The 23,215-nt window shown below is 35.9% G+C and overlaps 1 protein-coding gene across 3 annotated transcripts in view; it reads left to right on the top strand.

The window, feature by feature from the left end:
* Positions 1 to 1,709: 1,709 nt before the first annotated feature.
* LOC149789824 (uncharacterized) overlaps positions 1,710 to 23,215 on the top strand; it is an 85,141-nt gene continuing 63,635 nt past the window's right edge. The window contains exon 1 of one of the 3 annotated variants that reach the window (XM_089971817.1): positions 1,710 to 1,903. The gene's annotated coding sequence lies outside the window, so the exon portion shown is untranslated. Of the gene's footprint in view, positions 1,904 to 17,726; positions 17,842 to 18,036; positions 18,454 to 23,215 lie in introns of those variants that run through there. The other 2 variants (XM_089971818.1, XM_089971816.1) reach the window with 2 other exon arrangements.

A 23,215-nucleotide genomic window follows, 5' to 3' on the forward strand; every position in this document is an offset into this window, starting at 1 on the left:
TTGTGATTATTTTCTTGCCTTGAAACCCACATGCATACAATTTAGGATCGTCCTTTTTTGCCCTTTGCAAAAGCTCAGGGTGAAAGTTTCCGCTCCCATCCCCATTTCGTTATCGTTATTAGGTTGGAATGACTTGCTATAGGACACACGGTACTAATTATACGGAAGAACAGTGAACCAGTCTAGAAATGGGTGAAGAAATAATAGAGTATTTACGGGTTTGGTGGTCCATAATTGGTTAATAATGAAAATTAAAATTTTAGTAAAAAGATCTTTTGAGAGCTTATCCTTTATCTAATTTTAAAAAAATATAGACAAATTTCTACTGATGCAATTTTAGTCTTTTTACAGGCTTGACTCAGGAGTACTCAATAATGAAAGTAGCACCTGATTAATTTGGTGCATAATCAATAACATGTGTTTCATGCACATGTATGTAAACAAAATGCCGCGGCTCATATGGTGTTCTCCACACATAAGCTTGCACCAAGGTTAGATGTGCATGGAGAATTATAGGTCTGATCATCAGCACCCAGACATTTTAAGTTATTTAATTTTAAATATGATGGTGTTTCCATATGTTTACTATTGGAGTTGAACTAGTACCGTGTGTCCTATATGTGCCCTATACCATAATAGGAGCTTGTTGTTTCCATCGTTACCATGTGCATCCATAGTATCATTTGAGTGGGTTTTGCATATGACAATCATAATGGAGTCTTTTTCATGGTTTGCGTGTGATTTTGGAGAAAAAATTTATACAAAAGACAGATGGGCGTGGTTTTATACACTGGACAGTGGCATTAGATAGCTCAGACCATGGGGAAAAGAGCATAGTATGGCCTGATGGTAAAATTTCATATGATGGTCCCCACAGATTGGCCTATATGGTTAAATACCATTTAACACATGCAACAGTTCCCCACAAGGGGGTGGGGGAAGATTTTATATGTAAGCCACTTATGTCACAATCACTTATGTATCAATACTGATCATTTAACTTTAGAGACACATTCAGCAGATCAAAGCCGAGAACAATGTTAAAATCAAGGACTGCTCACAAAACTGCACATGCTGCATTGCCTCAACCTGTAAATTGCATTATTATATGACAAGTCACATTGAATATCAATTATATCTGTCTTATTTCTTATCATAGAATTAAACTTCTTGACACCTATTCTATGTTCAGCATGTTTCTCATATTGGTACATTAAATTTGTTGGCAAACAGTATTGGAACTTTTCTGCCTTCCTTTTGTTGAGGGAGCAGGGAGGGACATTTTCACTTAAGATAATAGTTTTCAACCCTTCATTCCCAATATAAGTCTGCAAAAGTCCTTTATGTATTGCATTATTTACACAGGCAGTTTTTCTTCCCCAACCTCTCTTCATACAGTTGAAACATTCTTGATGTATAACTGCATGGTGAACATATTGCTCTCTCCCACCACACCAGACCTCTTTTTTCTTCATGTACCAAGTCCCATGATATAAAACATTTATAGTCAGGGTGCTGGAACTGGTGCTCTCAGAACACATTATGCCACATCTAAGCATCTTTTCCTGTATGCACTATGTTTACTATTGCAGTTGAATTAGTACCGTGTGTCCTATATTCATTAAGTCCGGCGTGGTACTGTTTGTGTGTGTTGTGTTCTCACTGCACATATTCTGATTAGACTGGCACTATCTCGATCATATCTTAAGAGTGTTGGGTCAACTAACTAATTTTCAGTAGTGGCACGGTACCTGGTAAATTGTCCCTGGGGAGTAGTACTATCTGTAATCGGAGAGTTGTGTGGTTGCTTTTCACGCTGGAGTGTAATTAATCATTGGTAGTGAGTGTTCCCAAGGTTTCTGGCATCATGGACTGAGATTATAATGGGATAGTTTGGATATAGGTGAGTCATATACTATGTCGTTTATGGGGTTATTCATATTTGGTTGAAATTTATGACTTTCAATTTTTAATTTGTTTATTATTATTTGTGTGTGTGTGTGTGTGTGTGTGTGTGTGCATGTAGGCAGTTGACTTTGTTGTTGTGCATACGTATCTGCTTTTTGTTGTTTCGTATAGATAGAAATATTGTGTGTGTAGGTTAGGTTATTGTATTGTTGTTTTCGATGGGATTTATATACAGACAGTACCTGCATGGACTCTGTTAAGACAGTCTCTCCCTCGACTTTATCCAACAAGCCCTATCTGTTCAGCTAGCTTCGCATATTCTGGTGGGTCGTTGTTTATTTTGTGTTCTGTGGGGGGTGGGGTTATCAGTTAGAGAAGTGTTGACTGAGATTCCTTTGGGATAAACTCCTGAAGAGAGTAATTGTCTAGCCCACACATACGTTTATGTTATGTTCCTATAGATATATTCGCTAGTAGGGATGAAATAGTTATTTTTGTAGTATGGCCAGGTTTACCGTATAAGTATAGGTGGGGGGATTGTGTACGTATATATATAGTCTTGTTTGAGTGTTGTTTACTTTCTCCCAGATTAGTTTCCAGTTCAGGTCTTTAATTTGCATTTACGTTAGGAATATGGATCCCTCTGATGTTTTTTTTTTTTGCCCTGTCTCACCGATCTCTCTATCGGGAATATTATTGCAATCGCGCCGTTAGTTTGTACTACTGCCGATATGTTGTTGTATAGGATTTCTATCCACTCTTTATAGATCGGTCCAAAATTAAAACGCTTTAGGTTTTCAGTTATGTAATTTTTTCAACCCTATCGAAAGCCGTTTCTTGATTTATTAGGATCATCGGTCCGGTATACTTTTGGCTCTATATAAAGTCTATAATGGTTTTGATTAATAAGGTGTTGTCTAGAATAATTTTTTCATCACCTGCGCATGTTTGATTTATATTGATTATATCGTTATGTGTAGTGATGGTCCTACTGGTCCGTATTTTACTTAGTACCTAATAATCTGTGTTTAGTAGAGTGATTGGTCGCCAATTTGTTAATTCATTTGCATTCCATTTGGTTTTGTAAATTAGCGTGATTAGTCATTGTTTCATGCTTGGGGACTTCTCTTTTTATTTGAAGATTTCCTTGAAGATGTAAGATCTTACATAATAATTGTGCGAGTAGTTTTTGGAAAGTCTTCTATAATTCAGCGGTTAGGCCGTCTAGTCCCAGGGATTTATCCTTGTTTAGTTGGTTGATTGCATACAGTATTTCTTGTTCTGAGATGGGTTCTTCTCATAGGTCTGTATGTTCCTGGCTTAATTTCGGAAAGTTTACATTTTCCATGTAATGTGTTATATTTTATGTTGGTACGTTTTGTGATTGGTATAAATTTCCATAAAATTTATGTATATAGTCTAGTATTTCTGTTTTATGATTTAGGACTTTTTCTCCTTCTTTTATTTCTGTGATGCTTCGTTCAAACCATTTTCTAATCTTCTCTTTCCTATATAGGTGCCAGTAGTGAAATTTACCCGCTCTGAGGCTATTTCCTGTTTCACCTTTTTCTTTTAGTTTTTGTAGGACGATTCGTGCCGTTTGTATATCTTCGTTTGTGGATTCAGGGTGGTGGATAATGTAATAACATTCCCTCTCAATGTAAATTTTGTTTTTTGATATGGAGAGTGCATATGATTGGGAGATATTTTTTAATGTCCATTTTTGTGTTCCCATTCCTTTATTATATTATTGTTATATGCATCGTAGTTGGTCGAATTATGAGAAATTTCCTGGTGATGTTTCCAACTGTAGTAATTAAATGCTTAATTTCAATTGTCCCCTTCCCCATTTGTTTGGGCTTCGGGTTTTTATTACCACTGAAATAGCATTATGGTTCTCTAGTTTTAAAGGTAGGATTTCAGAGTCTATGACATTTTCCTGGTTTTTGTCATTTATATACATTCTGTCTAGTCTCGAGGCTCCATCGTTTGTGTAGTGATATGTAACTTGATTCCCTTTTGGATTTTTGAATCTGTATGAATCTGTAAGTGAGTGTTCCTTTATCAGGTTGGATAAGGTGGAGGCAAGTTCCTTATCAAATTCAGACATTCCTCCCTTCCGGTCTAAGTCTAATAGAGTGCAATTAAAGTCTCCAACTATCAACATGTGTTCGGGGTTGAAATCTCGTAGGTATTCTTGTAGGGTTTTGTTGTAGTGTCTCCTATGTGATTCATTTCCTGGTACATATATGTTAATTACGTGTATGTTGTTAATAAAACGTGTAATACCCTACCTTTTAGTGTGTCGGGTATCTTGTAGATTTTCCATTTAACTTTTTATGTTCTTATTTAATATAAAAGCTACTCTTGATCTTGGGTTAATTAAATGTTTTTGTACTATGAGTGTAGCATCCAAATTGTTTTCCAGGTATTGTATTACTTGAATGTTTATGTCTTGTATTTCCCGTAAGAGGATAATGTGATAATTTCTTGAAAAATGAAGTAGTTGTTTTGCTTTATCATGGTCTAGTCCGTTACAGTTTAGAGATATAATGCATAATGCTTGCTACATTCCCATAGGAAAAGGGTTAATGAGTGTTTATTCTGCAATATGAGTTGTGGTATTGGTTGTGTGTGGTGGTTTGTTTTCGGTTAACGTTTCTGGTTGATGTTTTAGTTATTGTTTTGTATTTTGTAGGTTTAGTGTTTTTGTGATCCATGTTAGGGTGATTGTTGTCTTTATGTGCTTGTTTGATAATTCTGCGTCTTGTTGTTCGTGCTGCTTCTTGCTCTTGGACGGACATATGGATTTTACTGGTTGTTGCACGCTGACTTCGTGTGAGGTTGCGTTTGGCGTTTTTAGTAGGGTTTGATATAAGTTGTTTTACTCTTTGTTGCTCCTTGTCATGTTTTTTTTTTTTTTTGTGGTCTTGCTTTCATTAAATTCGGATTGCTTGTTGTGCCTGTTCTTTCTTTGTTTCGTAGGTATACAATTTGGTAATCTGTTACAGTCACAATAGCCCATTTCATGCAGACTTCGGTAAACTTCGTTATTTGCTAGGAATTTTGATCACGTGGCGAGTGGTCAGTTGACCGTAATAGGTGGTGGGCAAACTATGGCTAACTCTTCTGCATCAGCATCAACTTCTGTAACTAATTCAACATCGTGTATCGAGTTGAAAAATGCATATTCAACAGCGATGCTGCCGCATATATTGACGAAATTTAACATTGGAACCATCCTTTCTTATTTTCTGGAAGCCAGGGCGGATTTCAAACCCATACGAGAGAGTAGCTTTGAGCTGTTTACATTTGGACATGTACATGTGAGTAAGGAAACGGTGTCGAAGTAAACAAATGTAATACTGGCAAAGAGCAAGTTGTTCAAACTATTTCTGTGCATCCGAAACCTCACTATAACAAAATGCGTTTCATATGAGTTTATCAGATTTGTTTTTGAAAGTCTGTGGAAAATTTACATATAAATTTCAATCATTTAATTAATTTTATTTCTGAAATATTTCTAAACTACAATGGACGCCATTTTGTTATGTACATATACCCACCAGCGTTGGATTGGCTGGAGTATAAAGTAACTCGGGAGGTTATTCGGATAATTACGGAGCAACTCGGTTAAATTCGGTATGAAATAGGCTATTTCCTCGTTTGGTTCGACAGTTTGGTAATCTGTTTTGGTCACAGTTTCCTTGTCTGTTTCGGTTTGCGGTGTATCGTGTTTATCTTTTAGAGCTATTTCGTCTTCATTTTGTATGGTTTCTTCTTCTGTTGTTGGAGTTGCTGGGGGCTGGGTTTGTTTTCCGCTGACAGTTTCCTTTTCCGGTTCGTGGTCAGAGTCATCATCAGCGTCGGAAATGTGTCCAATTATGTCATCAGTGGTCGCCACCGCCGCCGCTTATGTAGCTGGTCTATGAGTTTCTCGACATTTTCTTCGGACGTGACCCTTTTTCACCGCAAACGAAACAGGGGCGTGTAACGTTGCATCCTGGGTACCACGAGTGTACAACGAACCCATGCACTTAAAAAACTTCGATACTTTGTCCACCTCTACAGCATCAATTTGCACAATTCTCTTGCCAGTCTTCACTGTCGGGAACTCCCGCAAAATCTCCCATCTGATCTTGTACATCCCGATTCCGAGTCTGCCCTCTACGCCCTCCGTAAACAAATACATCGGAATTTCATTGGGGTATCTGGTATTGTGAATATCAGTGTATTTACGTTTTGTGAGCCTAGTTATGGAAGGTGGTGTTCATGGTGTTAGCACTGGTTTTCTGTGTGAGCTGAATTAATACCTTGTGTCCTACATTACTATTAAAGTTAATAATTTGCACAATACCAGGAGTCTTCATTAATTAGTTATACAGTTCAAGCTTATAATGGTACCTACTGCCTCACACAAGCATTATTTATTGTGATCAGTATTTTCCAATGTTTTTACAGTTTGGTAATGGAATATTTGCCATGTTTAACAATACATAAGTTCTGTGAATTGTTCATATTTTATTTGTTTCATTATTTTCTCTTAGAAGTAACATTCACCCAGTGAAGACCTTTATATATAGCAATTTATACATTTTCTATAAAAAAAGTTGCAATTAAAAAGATTAAGATTATCGTATATCATCATTATATATTAATCTGATTAATAAAGAATGCAGCCTGATAAATAAAAGAAGGCGCCGCAAGCAACATTTCACCACGTGTCAACAATTCAGAATTCCACATGTAGTGTACTGACAGCGTTTCGTAAAAGTTAAAGTGGAACATTTTGCATTTATGGATGACCTGAAATAGAAACAATCCATATGTTTGCCTGAAAAAAATAAGTATAATCAATGTACAGAAAAACAAATGTACTTGAACATGATATGTGACATCATGCGTGTACATCTTATTAAGTCAACGAACGCATTTCATTTTTGACTACCATATATATTATTCACAACGGTTTGAGTCCTAGTGTTCCATGTGAGAACAATAATTTATTTAAAACTTGCTATTTAAATGTTAATTTATTCAATTGCATTTGCTCCATTATGTGACTATAAATGTGTTTACCTCAAAGTTTTCAATTTCTAGGGTATTTATTTACCACTTACCTATTTTTGTATACATCACGGATATAAATATATATATATATATATATATATATATATATATATATATATATATATATATATATATATAGTGATAGATAGATAGATAAATGCGTATGTGTGTGTTTAAATTGCTTTACTGACAGAATGAGTGTATGTGCCTGCGTTGACTAGTTTACGGACATGATGAGTGTATGTGCATGCTGTAGCTGTCCCAGATCAATTGTTAATTTAGAGAATAACTCGACTAATGACTAGCAAGTATTCACGACTGTACAGAGCGAGTGTTGGCACACTTCTATGTTAGTGTACAGAGCGAGTGTTGGCACACTTCTATGTTACTGTACAGAGTGAGTGTTGGCACACTTCTATGTTACTGTACATAATGAGTGCTGGCACACTTTTATGTTACTGTACAGAGTGACTGTTGGCACACTTCTATGTTACTGTACAGAGTGAGTGTTGGCACACTTCTATGTTACTGTACAGAGCGAGTGTTGGCACACTTCTATGTTACTGTACAGAGTGAGTGTTGGCACACTACTATGTTACTGTACAGAATGAGTGTTGGCACACTTCTATGCTACTGTACAGAGCGAGTGTTGGCACACTTCTGTGTTATTGTACAGAGCTAGTTTTGGCAAACTTCTATGTTGCTGTACAGAGCGAGTGTTGGCACACTTCTATGTTACTGTACAGAGCGAGGATTGGCACACTTCTATGTTACTGTACAGAGCGAGGATTGGCACACTTCTATGTTACTGTACAGAGCGAGTGTTGGCACACTTCTATGTTACTGTACAGAGCGAGTGTTGGCACACTTCTATGTTACTGTACAGAGCGAGTGTTGGCACACTTCTATGTTACTGTACAGAGCGAGGATTGGCACACTTCTATGTTACTGTACAGAGCGAGGGTTGGCACACTTCTGTGTTACTGTACAGAGTGAGTGTTGGCACACTTCTATGTTACTGAACAGAGCGAGTGTTGGCACACTTCTATGTTACTGTACAGAGCGAGTGTTGGCACACGTCTATGTTACTGTACAGAGCGAGTGTTGGCACACTTCTATGTTACTGTACAGAGCGAGTGTTGGCACACTTCTATGTTACTGTACAGAGCGAGGATTGGCACACTTCTATGTTACTGTACAGAGCGAGGGTTGGCACACTTCTGTGTTACTGTACAGAGTGAGTGTTGGCACACTTCTATGTTACTGTACAGAGCGAGTGTTGGCACACTTCTATGTTACTGTACAGAGCGAGTGTTGGCACACATCTATGTTACTGTACAGAGCGAGTGTTGGCACACTTCTATGTTACTGTACAGAGCGAGTGTTAGCACACTTACGTTACTGTACAGAGCGAGTGTTGGCACATTTCTATGTTACTGTACAGAGCGAGTGTTGGCACACGTCTATGTTACTGTACAGACCGAGTGTTGGCACACTTCTATGTTACTGTACAGAGCGAGTGTTGGCACACTTCTATGTTACTGTACAGAGCGAGGATTGGCACAATTCTATGTTACTGTACAGAGCGAGGGTTGGCACACTTCTGTGTTACTGTACAGAGCGAGTGTTGGCACACTTACGTTACTGTACAGAGCGAGTGTTGGCACATTTCTATGTTACTGTACAGAGCGAGTGTTGGCACACGTCTATGTTACTGTACAGACCGAGTGTTGGCACACTTCTATGTTACTGTACAGAGTGAGTGTTGGCACACTTCTATGTTACGTTCATATGCTGTTGAGAGCATTTCCTCTTTAACACTGAAGATCTTTGATTGGAATTTTCATCACATTAAATTGAGATAATCGCATAATTCCAGCTATTAGTGATAGGTGTCACACATAACCTTGCTCAGTTTGATTTTAAATAATTATTATTATTATTTTTCTTTTCAATTAAGACAACTGTGCTCGAGGTGGGTTCCGTATTTTATTTATTTATTGTACTTCTCCCCTCTTGAGCAGGTTGTCTTCTAGTTATTTATTTCCAAAATTTCTAAAGTTTATTTTTGTTCTAAATTTTGTATAGAAATAGAAGAGTGAGAATATAGCAAGCAAAGAAAAAAAGTAAGACTAAATGTTAAGAGTCAGTTTTTGTGTTATGTTGTATTTATTGTAATTCCCTTTATGGGCTTTTTCCATTCTCTTCCACAGACCTGCTCACTTCGCGTGGCGCCTTGTGATATAGCCCTGTGGTTCATTGATAGTACTTGCTCCATAAAGGGTCCTCCCCCTCCCCCTACTTCCCCTAAATGGGAGGTTTGCGATTTGCAGCGGGTTGTCCGTCAGTCTTTTCCAATTTTTATAATTTGTCAACATTTCATCATGGTGTCTACCATGTAATTTGTCACAGTGTACAAGGTTTTCTTGTCAAAATTACCGTCGAGATATAATAGATTCTGCGTCTTGTATGTAGTCTTCTCTTTAATTTCATCAATTATCTTCTGTCTTAGAGTCTGTCTTGTTTCACATTGTATTATAGTATGTATTTTAGTAAAATTGTATTTTTTGCACAGTGGGCATTTCGGCGATACTCTGATCATGTGCCGCCTCACTGCGACTTCTCCGGTCAACCATGCATTATGCATGTATTTGAAACAGAGGCTTTGCATTTTTAGGGACCTTAATTTCACCCAGTTTCCCCATGCTTTATCCAAGTTTACATATATATTTTCTAACTCTACTTTACTCTTAGTCTTCCCGGTTATATCTTCCCTAATCCAATTGTATGTCTTGTCTTTTTCTAATTCCCACTGTTCTGTTCTATCTCTATATTTCATAAGTATTTCTCTAATTTCCCTGAACTTTTGGGGAGTTTCCAGTAGTCTACTTAGTTTATTATTATTGTATATGTCTTTCCTATGCCTCATTAAAAAACCAAACCAATATATGTAAAGTCCTTCCCATGCCATATCTGGCATTGGTTTTAAATCTTTAAACCTATTTATTATATTTGACTGTTTTAGTATAGTTGAACTAGTAAGTGCTAAACCCCCCTTTTACCTTGCTTTGTAAAGTATTTCTTTTTTAATATAGTGAGTTTTAAAATCCCAGGTATAGTCAATAATTTGGTTATCTATTATTTTTAGCCTATCATTTTTAAAGTTAATTGATTTAGTTATATAGTTGATATTTGAATACGTACATGTCTTTGCTACTTGTGCCCGTTCCATGAGACATAATGGCGTTAGAGCCCAGATGTTCACACTTTTGGTTATTTTGTTCTTAATAAGGTTGTAATTTTCTTTATCTTCATTATTGCCAAAGTATATTCCTAATGCTTTGACCGTACCTTTTATTAGATTTGGGGTTATCCCAAAGTGATCTCCCCTCCAGTTGCCTATTTTTAAATTTCGGTCTTTCCGTGGTTGATTTGGGAACCTGATGCTTTACCGAATTTAACATATTCACTCATAAGGTACTTGAATGAATTGGCATCCCTTATAAAGTTAGTGCAATCATCTGCGTGCTGAAGCATTTTAATTTCTTCTTTTATGTTCGGGACTTGAATTCCTTTAATTTGGTTGTTCTCACGTATTTTTATACTTAGTATTTCAATCGCTATCACGTATAATAGCATCGACAGGGGGCATCCTTGCCTCACCGATCTTTTTATGTCAATTTTATCTGTACTGGCTCCGTTAACCGGTACTGTTGAAGTAATTCCATTATACAGGATTTTACTCCAATTTCGGAAGTTTTTCCCAAATCCAAATTTCTTTAAAACTTTCTGTATATAGTTTTGTTCTAATCTGTAGAAGGCTTTCTCCTGGTCGAGTAGTGCCATAGCACCCCTCTGACCCGAAGTATTTATATAATCAATGATAGTTCTGATATTTAGAATATTATTTTGCATGTCTCGTCCTTTGGTTCCGCATGTTTGATTTTTATTTATTATTTTCCCCATATCTTGTTTTACCCGCTCGGCTAGTATCCTACTAAGAATTTTATAGTCTGTGTTAAGGAGGGAGATGGGCCTCCAGTTTTTGATATCTTCCCTTTCTCCCTTTCCCTTATAAATTAATGTAATCGTGCCCTCCCTCATACTTTCAGTCATTTTGTCGTTTCTTAATAGTATATTGTTATACAACCATTCTAAAATTAGCGACAACTCATTACTGAATTTCAGATAGAAGTCTGCAGTGAGTCCATCTCTCCCTGGTGCTTTCCCTAGTGATAGATTTTGTATTGCTGTCTTAATTTCATTTAGCGAAACGAAATCGTCACATAAAATTTATGATCTGGCGTTATCGTTTCGCATTTTACTCCTTCCAAATAGTGGTCATTGATTTTCCTTTCTATTGTTTGTGAGTTGTATAGATCGCTATAATAATTATGTATGTGGTTTAATATTTTGTTTTTATCGGTAGTTATTTTATTCCCTATTTTAATTCTGTCTAAAATTTTCTCACCCCCTCTCCTTATTTCCTCTCTTTTGAATAGTCCCTCCGCTTTTTTTATATATATTTGTATATTTACCCGCCCGTATTTCTCTTCCTTTAATTTCTTCTTCCTTTATTTTGTTTAGTTTTTTTGTTAGAGTTTCTTCTGTTTCTTTCGTGATATTGCTTTTATGTTTATCTTTAAGTGTATATAAAATGGCTTCCTTTTCCTTTTTATTCCTGTATGCCCTTATTTGTGAATGTCTTATCGATATATTTTTTAAAGTTTTTTTTTAAGTTCTTCCCATTCCTTGATTATGTCATTGTTCCCCTTGTCTTTAAAATTAAGTATTTCTTCCTGAATTTCTTTTGTTAGTTCTTGTGAGTCCAGGATTTTACAATTTAGTTTCCATGTTCATGTGCCCCATCTGGATGAATTTTTTATTTATATTTCTAAATATATTAATTTGTGATCTGATATTTTTAAATCCTCAATTCCTGTTTCTTTGTACATGTTTTTATTAAAAATTGTTCCATAAAATTTATCTATCCTACTGCCTTCACTTATTTTGTATTCATATGTATATTCAGTTTTTAAAATATTTAAATGTCTATAAATATCTACCAATTTGTGGTTATTAACGAAGGTTTCTATTTCTGGTTTGAATCTTAAATCATTAGTTGTTAGAATTCCACTCTTTCTATCTATTACATCTCCCACCCAGTTAAAATCCCCTCCTATTATAAGTTTTTCCATGTTATATTTTTCAATATATTTATTAAGATTATTCAAATATTCTTGTTTCTTATATTTATTTGCTGGTGCATATACGTTTATTACTTGTAATTCTCCAATCATAATATGTAATAATCTGCCTTTAAACAAATTCCCTTCCTCCCTCCTTTCCCATTGTATCCCCCTTTTATTTTTTATAATTACTGCCACTCCTCCTCTAATATCATTTTCTAAAAAATTAAAATCCCATCCATTTATTCTTAACATAATTTGGTTAATTCTTTAGTGAACCCATTGTGTGTTTCTTGTATAAACAAGATATCATAATTTGTTATTGTACTTAATTTAGTAATTTTTTCTTTGTTAATCCCATTTGTATTAATAGACAGAATCCGGAAGTTCTTTTCCTCCATTTTTTTCTTTCTCCTAGGTTGCCGCTGGTTGTAATTTTTAATAATATTCAAAGTATGTGCGTTTAGTATTGATGATATTAATAGTTATATTAATTCTTTAAGTTATAGTATTGTTTTGTGTGGGAAACTGGGTCCCCCCTGAACTATTCTCAATTATTGTTTGTGACTTTTCCGTAAATTCTGTTCCATCTGTCGTGTTTTCCGTTTCCGTTTCCATGCTTTCCGTCGTGTTCTGGTCTATCCGTGTATCCGTATGTCTCTGTGTTCGTGTCCTTTGTCGAGTCCCCGGTCTGTGTCTCTGTCTCTGTCTTCTCGTCTTCATTATCCCCTCCGCTATCGCTCTCCTCCTCATTTCCTCGTTCCATTTGGTCCCTCTTTTTTTCCCACTGTTTTCTCTGGTGATGTGTCTATAAATGTTCCCTCTTCTTGTGACAGCGGTGTGGGCGTCCTTGCCTTCCTTTTGTGAATTCTTTTGTGTGCCAGTGGTGTCGAGCAATCCAAGGGGGTCATTCCGGAGATATTTGTATCTTCTTCCTCCCCACTTGTTATTTCTTCTTCTCCCTCTTCTATTCCTTGTAGAGCACCATATTTATTGCTCAGAGTTATCCCCTCCTTAGTTGGTAGTATGGCTGGTCCAGTTTTATAGGGGCTTAAAAATTTGTCCCACTGGCGGTTTGTCTCTTCTATTTGCGCTGTTTCCGGTTTCTGGACATTTTATTTTTCTGTTTGTAGTCCCTCCGTATTCTCTCTTGCCTTTTCTATCATTTGTTCTATTTCTGTCGGTAATGGTGTTATTATTTTATTTGTGGCCACTTTGCTTGCATATGTGCCAGTGTTGTCCGGTCTTAAGTTTCCATTTGTGCAGTTTTTGGGTGCATGTCCCACTTGCTTGCACATGGGGCATACCATGTCCATCTCACTCCCTCTATACCACGTTTTTATCCTGAAGCCCATGACGTAGAAAAATGGTGGTATCTTCTTTGCCTCTTTTCTTTCCATCACTATGATTCTAGTGCCCGATTTTATGGGTCCAAATCCCCAGATATTAGCCATCTTGTGTGCTTTAACATTTGCCTTGAATTTTCTGGCGATTTTGTTAGTTATCTCCTTGGTTTCTATTTCCATGGGGAGTCCCATTGCGTGTACTTCTACTGCACGTTGTTCTATTTGTCTTGTGAAGGGGGGGGGGGCATCTTCTATCGTTGCCACTATCCCCTTTACTTCTAGGGTGCCTGCTTCTAGTAATTTCTTTCCACTTTCTTTCGGATATAGGCAAAATCTATTGAAGCCCTCATTCTGCAGCGCATCTATTTTCCCAATATCAATTATGTTGTTTAGAGCTGCAAGTATCTCCCCTTGTCATGGGATTTCCTTTGCCATTCCAAAGTCAATTATTTGACATCCTTCTGCATGTAGAGCGTATAATTGTCCTTCTTCTATATATGTGTTGAAATATACACTCAGTTTAGTGCCTTGGGGCTCACCAACAATTTTTTTCACCGATTCTGACCATTCTAATCCTATGTTTTGAATTGTGTTCACTTTGCAGGTCTCACACCACTAATTATCCAATATACATGAAGTGTGTCACTGTATAGTCTAACTATACCGGTCAAGATATTGTATATGCAGTCACAAACAATAATGGCAGTCATTAACCTCACACATTTAGGTAATCACAGTATATAGGTATTGCGTCACAATAGAAAATCAAATGTTAATGTATTAAGCTAATTGCTATGCAGTGTTGCTACTAATTGTTCTACCCTATGAAACGAGGAAAATACAAAAAGATACATGAAAAAAAAAATATTTAAATGATAGAAACGTAGATAGAAGAGAGAGAAAACAAAAAATAAAAAGATAGAAAATGTGAAATAGAATAAGGGTGAGTGAAAAGATATGGAAAATAAATGAAATATGAAAAATGCAGCTTACGATACAATGACATATGAAATTCCCAAGGTTTGACTTGTTAGCGCCATTGCTAAAACTGACTGTAAATAATTACAGCTATAAGTGCTGGGTGTATCACATATAGTAGCGCTTAATACAATTTGATTTTAAAATGCTTGTAATTTTAGTTATTAATGATGTGTTTATAGCGCAGAGTCCCGCACACTGGAAGCGGATAGTAACAAAATTAGAGATTTTTGTCTTTAAATAATGGGAGACAACGTCTTTATAGGCAATCATGTTTTTAATAGCAAAAATGAGAGGGGTCACGAATCGATCTTAATAAAATATTCAAACCTAGAAGAATTATTATTACTGTCCCACTATGGTAACATATAATAAAAATCCAATCTGTATATATAATTACATATGAAACAAAATTCTGCATCTATAATTTTGCATACGAAAACAACAATCCATGTATATTTGTGTATACAAAAATAGTATTTTATATATAATTGCATATGCAACAGCAATACATATCAATGATTACAAATGAAAACCACAGTATAGACCCTAATCAAACATAAAAACGACTATGTTCATCAACAAGTACATATGGAAGCAACATTATATATATATATATATATATATATATATATATATATATATATATATATATATATATATATATATATAAAGTCGATATGGAAACAGCATTCTACATCAATAATTACAGATGAACAATAACCTATATCACTGCCTATGAGTTCATATCAATATTAATATTACTCATCATTGCGTATAAATTCAAATCAATGTGAAGTGTACTCGTATCAATGCATATGAATTCAAATAAATATCATTCATACTCGTATCAATGCGTATGAATTCAAATCAATATCAATTGTATTCGTATCATTGCACACAATTTCAAATCAATATGAATAATACTCGAACATTTGATTATGATTTCAAATCAATATGTATACTGCTCGTATAACTGCGCATGAATTCAAATCAATACGAATAATAATCATATCAATGAGTACGAAGTCAAATCAATATGAATAGTACTCATTATTGCGCAGGAATTCAAATCAATATGAATAGTACTCATTATTGCGCAGGAATTCAAATCAATATCAATAGTACTCGTATCATTGCGTATCAATTCAAATGAATATGAATAATACTCATATCAATGCTTATGAATTCAAATCAATATGACTAATATTCGTATTAATGTTTATGATTTCGAAGCAATCTGAATACTTCTCATATAATTGCGTATGAATTCAAGTCAGTATGAATAAAGTTCATGCCATTGCGTACGATATCAAATCAATATTAAAAATACTTATATCACTGCGTATGGATTCAAATTATGCTAATAATACTCATATCATTGCCAACAAATTCAAAATTAATATGAAAAGTACTCGTACCATTGCGTACGAATTCAAATCAATATGAATAAAACTCTTTTCATTCCGTATTCATTAATATCAATATCGGTAGTATATCAATATGAATAATACTCGTATCATTACGTATGATTTCAAATCAATATGACTTGTACTCGTATCATTGCGTGTGAATTAAAATCAATCAGATTTCGATACGTATCATTGTGTATGAATTTAAATCAATATGAATAATGATCGTATCTTTCCATATGAATTGAAATCAATATGAATAGTACACACAAAATTGCGTATGAATTCAAATCAATGTGGATAATACTCGTTTCAAATCAATGCACGATATCATACTACAAATGCTGAAAAATTTAAAAGAATAACAAAATTAATAGTTTAATACGTTATGTTTCTAATTACACTATATAACTTTCTAAAATTTATTTAACATTCGTTGGCACTCAATGGCGTTTATCGAAGCATTCGAAACCGGTGAAGTTTTGCAAGCATGCTTCACGTTTGTGTCACCTCAACCGAATTCAGCAGTCCATTAACGTTGACAACTTCAGTGTGAATGTCCTTTGAATAAAGAGTCAACATATGAAAATGTGCCATCAATCTGGATTATCGGACACGATGAACTATTTGATTTGTTCTGGGTGCGATTTACTCTTCAATCAAAAGAGATAAATACTCTTCCGTCATTTTTTTTTGCATAATTAACATGACTATGTCCTTGATGTCATATGACTGATGTTCTTATTTCATGTTCCAAGATTGCCCAAAAGCCAATATATAAACTGAGTCAGAAGTTATCATATTATCGATATGAAAGAGCAATGCGAGAAAATTACGGTAAACAAGATATAATCTGCAATGAAAGAAGTGAAAGTCTAAAAATAGCAAACTCTAGAATTACAAAAACAAGATAATTTCATAACTGAAACGAAAAGAAGAAATCTTCCAGGATTGCAGATATATTTGCTTCGATCTGCCCATCACATCCCATGAGAGAGATTCAATTGTCCTGGATATGCCAACACAGGCAAAGCGAATGGAGGACATAGTAACCTTTCGTAGAAAATTAGAAGCAAAAAAATAAGTTGCGGTAACTTAGCGCATCTATAAGTCTAGGTAGGACAAAGAGACTTTAAATCTAGACAGAACACATACTTCTTATTTATTACATATCAGATATGTTAGGTGTATTTGATTGACATTAAGAATAGCGGAAAAAAGTCCGCTGACCTATTTTCTTTATGCTAACATACTTTTCGCCTTTTCTCCGTGTTAGCGAGCATTAAGGTAATTCAGTCGCCTCTCTCTCTTTATCTGTCTCTTTATCAGTTAGTATATATCTTTTCGTAACTGATAAAGAGAGAGATAAAGAGAGAGAGGCGACTGAATTATCTTAATGCTCGCTAACACGGAGAAAAGGTGAAAAGTCTGTTCACAAACTCATACAATTGTCGCATTGCTGTCAACGTTATTATTTTTTAGTGACTTCTAACCCGCCCGCTATACGGAGATAACGTGTCCATTTATATGGTCACGTGAGGTTTCGTAAACGTTTATGGCTTCCGATTTTGTAGTAAAGCGTTCCATGCATTTAAAGCCTTGTCTCGAGTATTTAGCAGATAATGAATTAAATCTTGATAAACCACAACTCTTTGTACGTGATTTTGATCTTATTGGCTTATTTTCGCTGTTAGCTGATTGAATTTTGACAAGCAAGAGATTTCTTGGTACGACATCCTTTTATATGTTTAGTGACCTTTACAATGCATACTATTACAGTCGCTGATGCATCATTGCGTTGTTATATAGTATAGCAGTATTCTGTCAATGACTGATGTGTATATAAACAGCAATACGATGTTGCCAGGGCATAATAGTCGTACAGTAAACATGGGATTTTCAAGGACGAATACATGTTGAATGATTTATAAAGATTCTGTAAGTAGCAGTATATTTGATATGATATAATATTACACCTTCGTATAACCTGTGCTCATAAATAGTTAAAATAATGCATAGCCTGTGTATTTTGCAAGCATCAGTCTCACTACGCAAATGCAGACCAATATTGTGTTCTTTTATTTCTGACATCACTGGTGGCAGACTTTATAAAGCGGTGGGGGTGAGGAGGAGCGCAGAACAATTTGCTCATCTAAGGTGCGTTCAAAGTCCAAAAGCTGCTGATCAGTTTAGTAGTGACTTAAGTGTATACGGTATTGACAAAAAGCATTCTGGGGAATAAATTCCTTGGAATGACATTTTCGTTCAGGGTCTTTGGAGAGAAAAAACTAACAAAAGAATATGTGTAGGTTTATATGTCCATACTATAGTTCGCTTAGCGAATTATATCCTTACATTGAATCTATTTCTCAAAACGTAAAATTGCCTACTACGTTTTCCGCACGAAAGAGTTCAACACCACCTACAGCGCAACTACACGCACTAGATAATTACTTGCTACATGTAAGCTGCCATTTTAGTCGTGGAGTTGTGAAAGAGTCCGATTCTGATAAAGGACTTTAGGAATGTGAGACTCGTTGCTTTCCATCAGTAAGTAAACTACATTTTCATGATAAACTTTGCTATTAAATGATGATAATGATCTTACATGTTTGATGCGTGCGGTCATTCCACCATGTACATCACCTTGAGGGATGGGAAGGGAGTCACTATCCAAAAAGATTTTACCGTTAATCTGAGTGTATGAGCACTCATTTGGGAGATTTAAACGTGCGCACCTGGTATTGCTTATTTACTCGTCTAGTCCGAGTTTTCTCTGACCCTTGCCACCACATTTTTGATATTAAATATTTATGTTGGGGTGTAGGGTCAGAATCCACAGCCTATTAAACAATTGGAATTCGCCGACACAATTTCGAGTCGGCATAAGGTAGCCTCTTATCAGCGGGCCTAGCAAACTTAAACGACATTCATTGAGATATACCTGCATGAAATTGATAGGAATATTATTTATTTTCCCAAACATTGCATAGCATTCGTTATATCTTTAATCCGCTCACTGACGAGACGAAACTAAAGTGGTACTTAAATTTGACCCGGATCTCACCATTAGCATTCCTAGTCACATGACTAAATAAATCTGGTAACCTACATTTCATTGACATAGAGGTCATACAGTCACGTGATATCAGCAGTAAAACCATTGTTAACGTTTCTGTAGGAAAACAAATTGCATAAATCAATGAAAATCTCGAAAGCTTCATAGAAAATAAGAGACCACAAACTTTTCGAAATATTTCTTCTGAAATCAATGACCAGAAATCTGTAAGTGTTTCAACAGCTTAAAGAAAACCAAAACATGTCAATTCGGTAGTCACGTGATACCAACAAAACCATCGCTGACACGTGCTCCGTACTTATTTAAAATAGTTTTCTCCACCCTGCTTGGATACTGACAGGTTTCTGGTCGTTGTTCTCAGAATAAATATGTGGATAATTGAGTGTGCATTATATTTATTTACAAATATTACGTGCCTTATATTTATAATATTTTCAAATTCTATGTACAACTTTGGAAATCTGTTTATTGTCGATAGAACGTGGCTATTTTACCGATAAGACCACCTTATACAGTTTAATTATTGGGGTTGTAAGTTAGGTCGGATCCTATTGCTAGTTGATTTAGGTGTAGCAAGGATTGCCACCTTGTGTGACGGGGCCTGATGGTCTGGGCTTAGGGCAACCTCATTTTTATCTAAGTTTACGCAAGGTTGGAATATTTGTTTGTATACGTTTTCCTCCTATGTTGGTGAAGAAAAAAAAATCAAGATGTTACAGGAATGTCGCTTTTTCAAACAAAATATGTTAAATGCAATCTTAATATCGGTTTATAATTTGGTTTACCTACTGGGTAATGAAGCCTGAGCCTTTGTTTAAACAAATTACACTTGTATGCGAACAGCACACTGTCTGACATTATTTAAATGTATGCATAGGTGTGAATCTCTCACGATATCTAAAAAGTGGCGCTTTATATGTTTATATTTTGTGTATGATTAGAGTTTAAAAAGAAAGAAAAAATATGCCTAGTTTTCCTGACTGACTACACTAGCTACGTAAAAAGACATTGTGCGTATTAGGAAATATTCAAAGAACACTGTATTCCCTTTCTATTGGTGTATGATTGATAGGTGTAGTATGGGATATAGAGTTTACAGGTTAGCTTTGCTTCAGATGCGTACTTATAGAAACTGCTAGCTCTGCTCGGTCATTTTCATTTCTAGGACTTCAGACTTAAATTGATTGAAAAGAGCCTATACATTTTATTTTTAATTTTATATATCTGATAATTCATTCATTGCAATTTCAGAAGCTTTTATTTTCGAGTCTGAAAAAAAATGCGTTTTCTTATTTTTTTTGTAACGCTAAGATAAAATAATTCAGACTGATTTTTCGAGCACATTTTGGTTGTATGTGTGCTTTGGTCATGTACAATTTCCACAAGTACAATATCCAAAGTTGAACCATATCACTTAGTACGGGAATTAACTTTACTGGACCATTTTGGGTGCTGAATCGGGATGTAACGTATGCGGGTTTTGGCCGGTATTGGGCCCTGCAAGAATGAATATAGCTTCATTTCTACTAAAATACATGGCAAATACATAAGAAACAGACTATGTGTATTAACGTGCTACTAGAATATATATGAACTCGTATTTCTTCTCTCATCCCAACCGAAAATATTTTCCATTATTATTATTATTATTATTATTAGTAGTAGTAGTAGTAGTAGTAGTAGCGGTAGTAGTAGTATGATAATGTTAATACCATCATCAAAATGTTTCTAGTCTGCCTATTCGTTACGGAATTTATGTTCTCGCCACAATTTGATAAAACTGAAGACATTCTGACCACTCATTTCGTATCCTTTGCCTTAAACAATGTGTATCAGCAATAACAATAATTAAATTCACACTTTCATCACGAAACCTAGGGTCACTCTCAACAGTACGCTCTCATTACGCCAACATGTAATAAACATATACTAGGCTGCATATCTGAAGCTGAGATGCATCAGCAGTAGTAAGGGGGGTCACTTTAGTGACAATGGGAATTAGCATTACAGAGACCCCTGGGTCGTTTTAGCGACAATGGAAATTTAACATGGAGAAAAATCGTGGGTCGTTTTAGCGACAAGGGAAATTAACATGGGAATAAATCGTGGGTCGTTTTAGCGACAAGGGGAATTTAACATGGGGAATAGAGTTTGGGCTTGTCTAGGGACAAGGGGAATTTTTTTTTTTTTTAAATTTTTTTTAAAATTTAAATTTAAATTTAAATTTAAAAAAGGGGTAGGCAATTGAAAAGTCATTCTCTTTTCGAGAAATATGGCTGGCCCTGAAAAGGGCCTTTGGGTTTATGTTAATGTATTCATTAACATAAAGGGCACCGCATTGGTCTTCTTCTTGTCCTTAGGCTGCGTCTCACTGTTGGCCCGTAAATCAGCACTCTTTTCAGGCATCCTTGTCTTTCAACGTAGATCCTACGTATCCACAGGCTGGTGTTTGTCCTGTGGACAACGGTCCACTTGGATCGGACATACATGAGCATGTCCGTCCTAAACATCATGGAAGACACAAGGGTGGATGACTCAACTGTGGTCCACATCTTGAAGCGACGAGAACAGGTGAATCAATGCAGTGAACTGCGCTTATTTATAGGTAGAGGAAGGATTGAAACGGATTGAGTTCATTCACCAATCCGAACACGCGTTACAAAATTCACTCAGCCCACATCCAATCCGAAGAGAGCAGTCTGTGACGTCACGTGGTCTATATAGATTCGCTAGTGCTTGTGTACAGTCAATCTATGCGACAGTGATTCAACATGAAGGAAATTCAGAAAACGATCCATTGGGGTGCACCAGCAGGGGAGACTGCCCAAGGGAACCCGGATTTACTTTCAGAAGAGGTGAATTGGGATTTTGTGGATTTTCTCTCCTCGCAAGAATTTGTTCCGGAACCTTCGTTACCTTCTTCATTACCGCAAGTGGAGAATTTTAGACAGAGACAGAAAGAAGAATTGGAGAAATTTATACAACGACAAAAGGAAGCGGAACAAGCTTTTCTCCTACAGCAACAGCAGCAAGAAGAAGAGGTAAGAAAAAAAAAACAACAGCAAGAAGAAGTAGCAGCAAAGAAACAAGAGGGTGAAAATCAAACGGTCACGGTACTGTTGGACATTTTAGCGGAGTTAAGAAGTCTGAAACAAATGTATCAGACTTCTTTATTACGACCGAAGAGAATACGACCTTCCCGAGCTAAACACGTCAACCCTGTGACTAAGCCTACCGTACCACCCTTAGTGATTTCAACCCAATCATCATCATCAACATTACGCAGTCCAGAAGTAGGCCTTGGCCGTGGCAAAGGCTTAAGGCACTTAAAGTTGATTGCTTAAACTCACCCCTACACCAAAATAAAAAGGCCCTTTTCAGGGCCACCCACATTTCTCGAAAAGAAATACAATTTCAATTTGCCAATAACTCAAAAAAAAAAAAACCCACCCATTTTACCCTTTTAGTACGTGTTTGTGTATGAGTGCGTGAGTGTAGCTTCTTATTTTAAAATCAAAACTCAAAGACACTTACCTTGTATCATTAATTTATTCTTTTACCCATTGTTACAATCTAATTCACAATTCACAACAGAACACTTTAATTAAAAGTTCATTGACTTCTTCTGTCTCCTTGTTTAGTCTCTCTGTATTTTGAATTTTTTCACCGTCACACTCTTTTCCTCTTCTTCTTCCTCCTCCTCGCTTTCTTCCCTTCTTCTTTTTTTCTCCTGTTTCTTTTTCTTCACCTGTCTTCTTTCTTCCTCAGAAGAATCCCTCTCTTCCTCTGAAGAATCCCTCTCTTCCTCTGAAGAATCCCTCTCTTCTTCTGATTCCTCTTGTTTCTTTTTTGGGCAATCTGGAGACCAATGTCCTTTTTCTTTACAATAATAACAGGTATCTTGACTTTTGTCTTTTTTAGCCCCTGTTTTTTTTCTTTTTTGACGGTCTGGACACTCTGAAGACCAATGCCCTTTCTTCTGACAGATATAGCAAGTATCTTGACTTTTATCTCGAAAGGAAGGAGAGTAGTCCGTGGGCTGCTCTGAAAAGAATTTTCTAATGACCCCTCGCAAAGCTCTGACGAAACGTTCGATTTGGTTAGTCTCTTCCATCGTTGTGCTCGGCTTGAGAGTGAAATGAATAGTGAAAGGACAAGACACACACCCTTTTATATACGCTGGTCTGCCATGACTATAAATTAGTCTATGGTGTTTAAACTTGAGTCATTTGA

Source organism: Sinohyriopsis cumingii, chromosome 10 (genome assembly GCF_028554795.1).
Source record: "Sinohyriopsis cumingii isolate HCF-2022 chromosome 10, ASM2855479v2, whole genome shotgun sequence".
Taxonomy (NCBI): Eukaryota; Metazoa; Mollusca; class Bivalvia; order Unionida; family Unionidae; genus Sinohyriopsis; species Sinohyriopsis cumingii.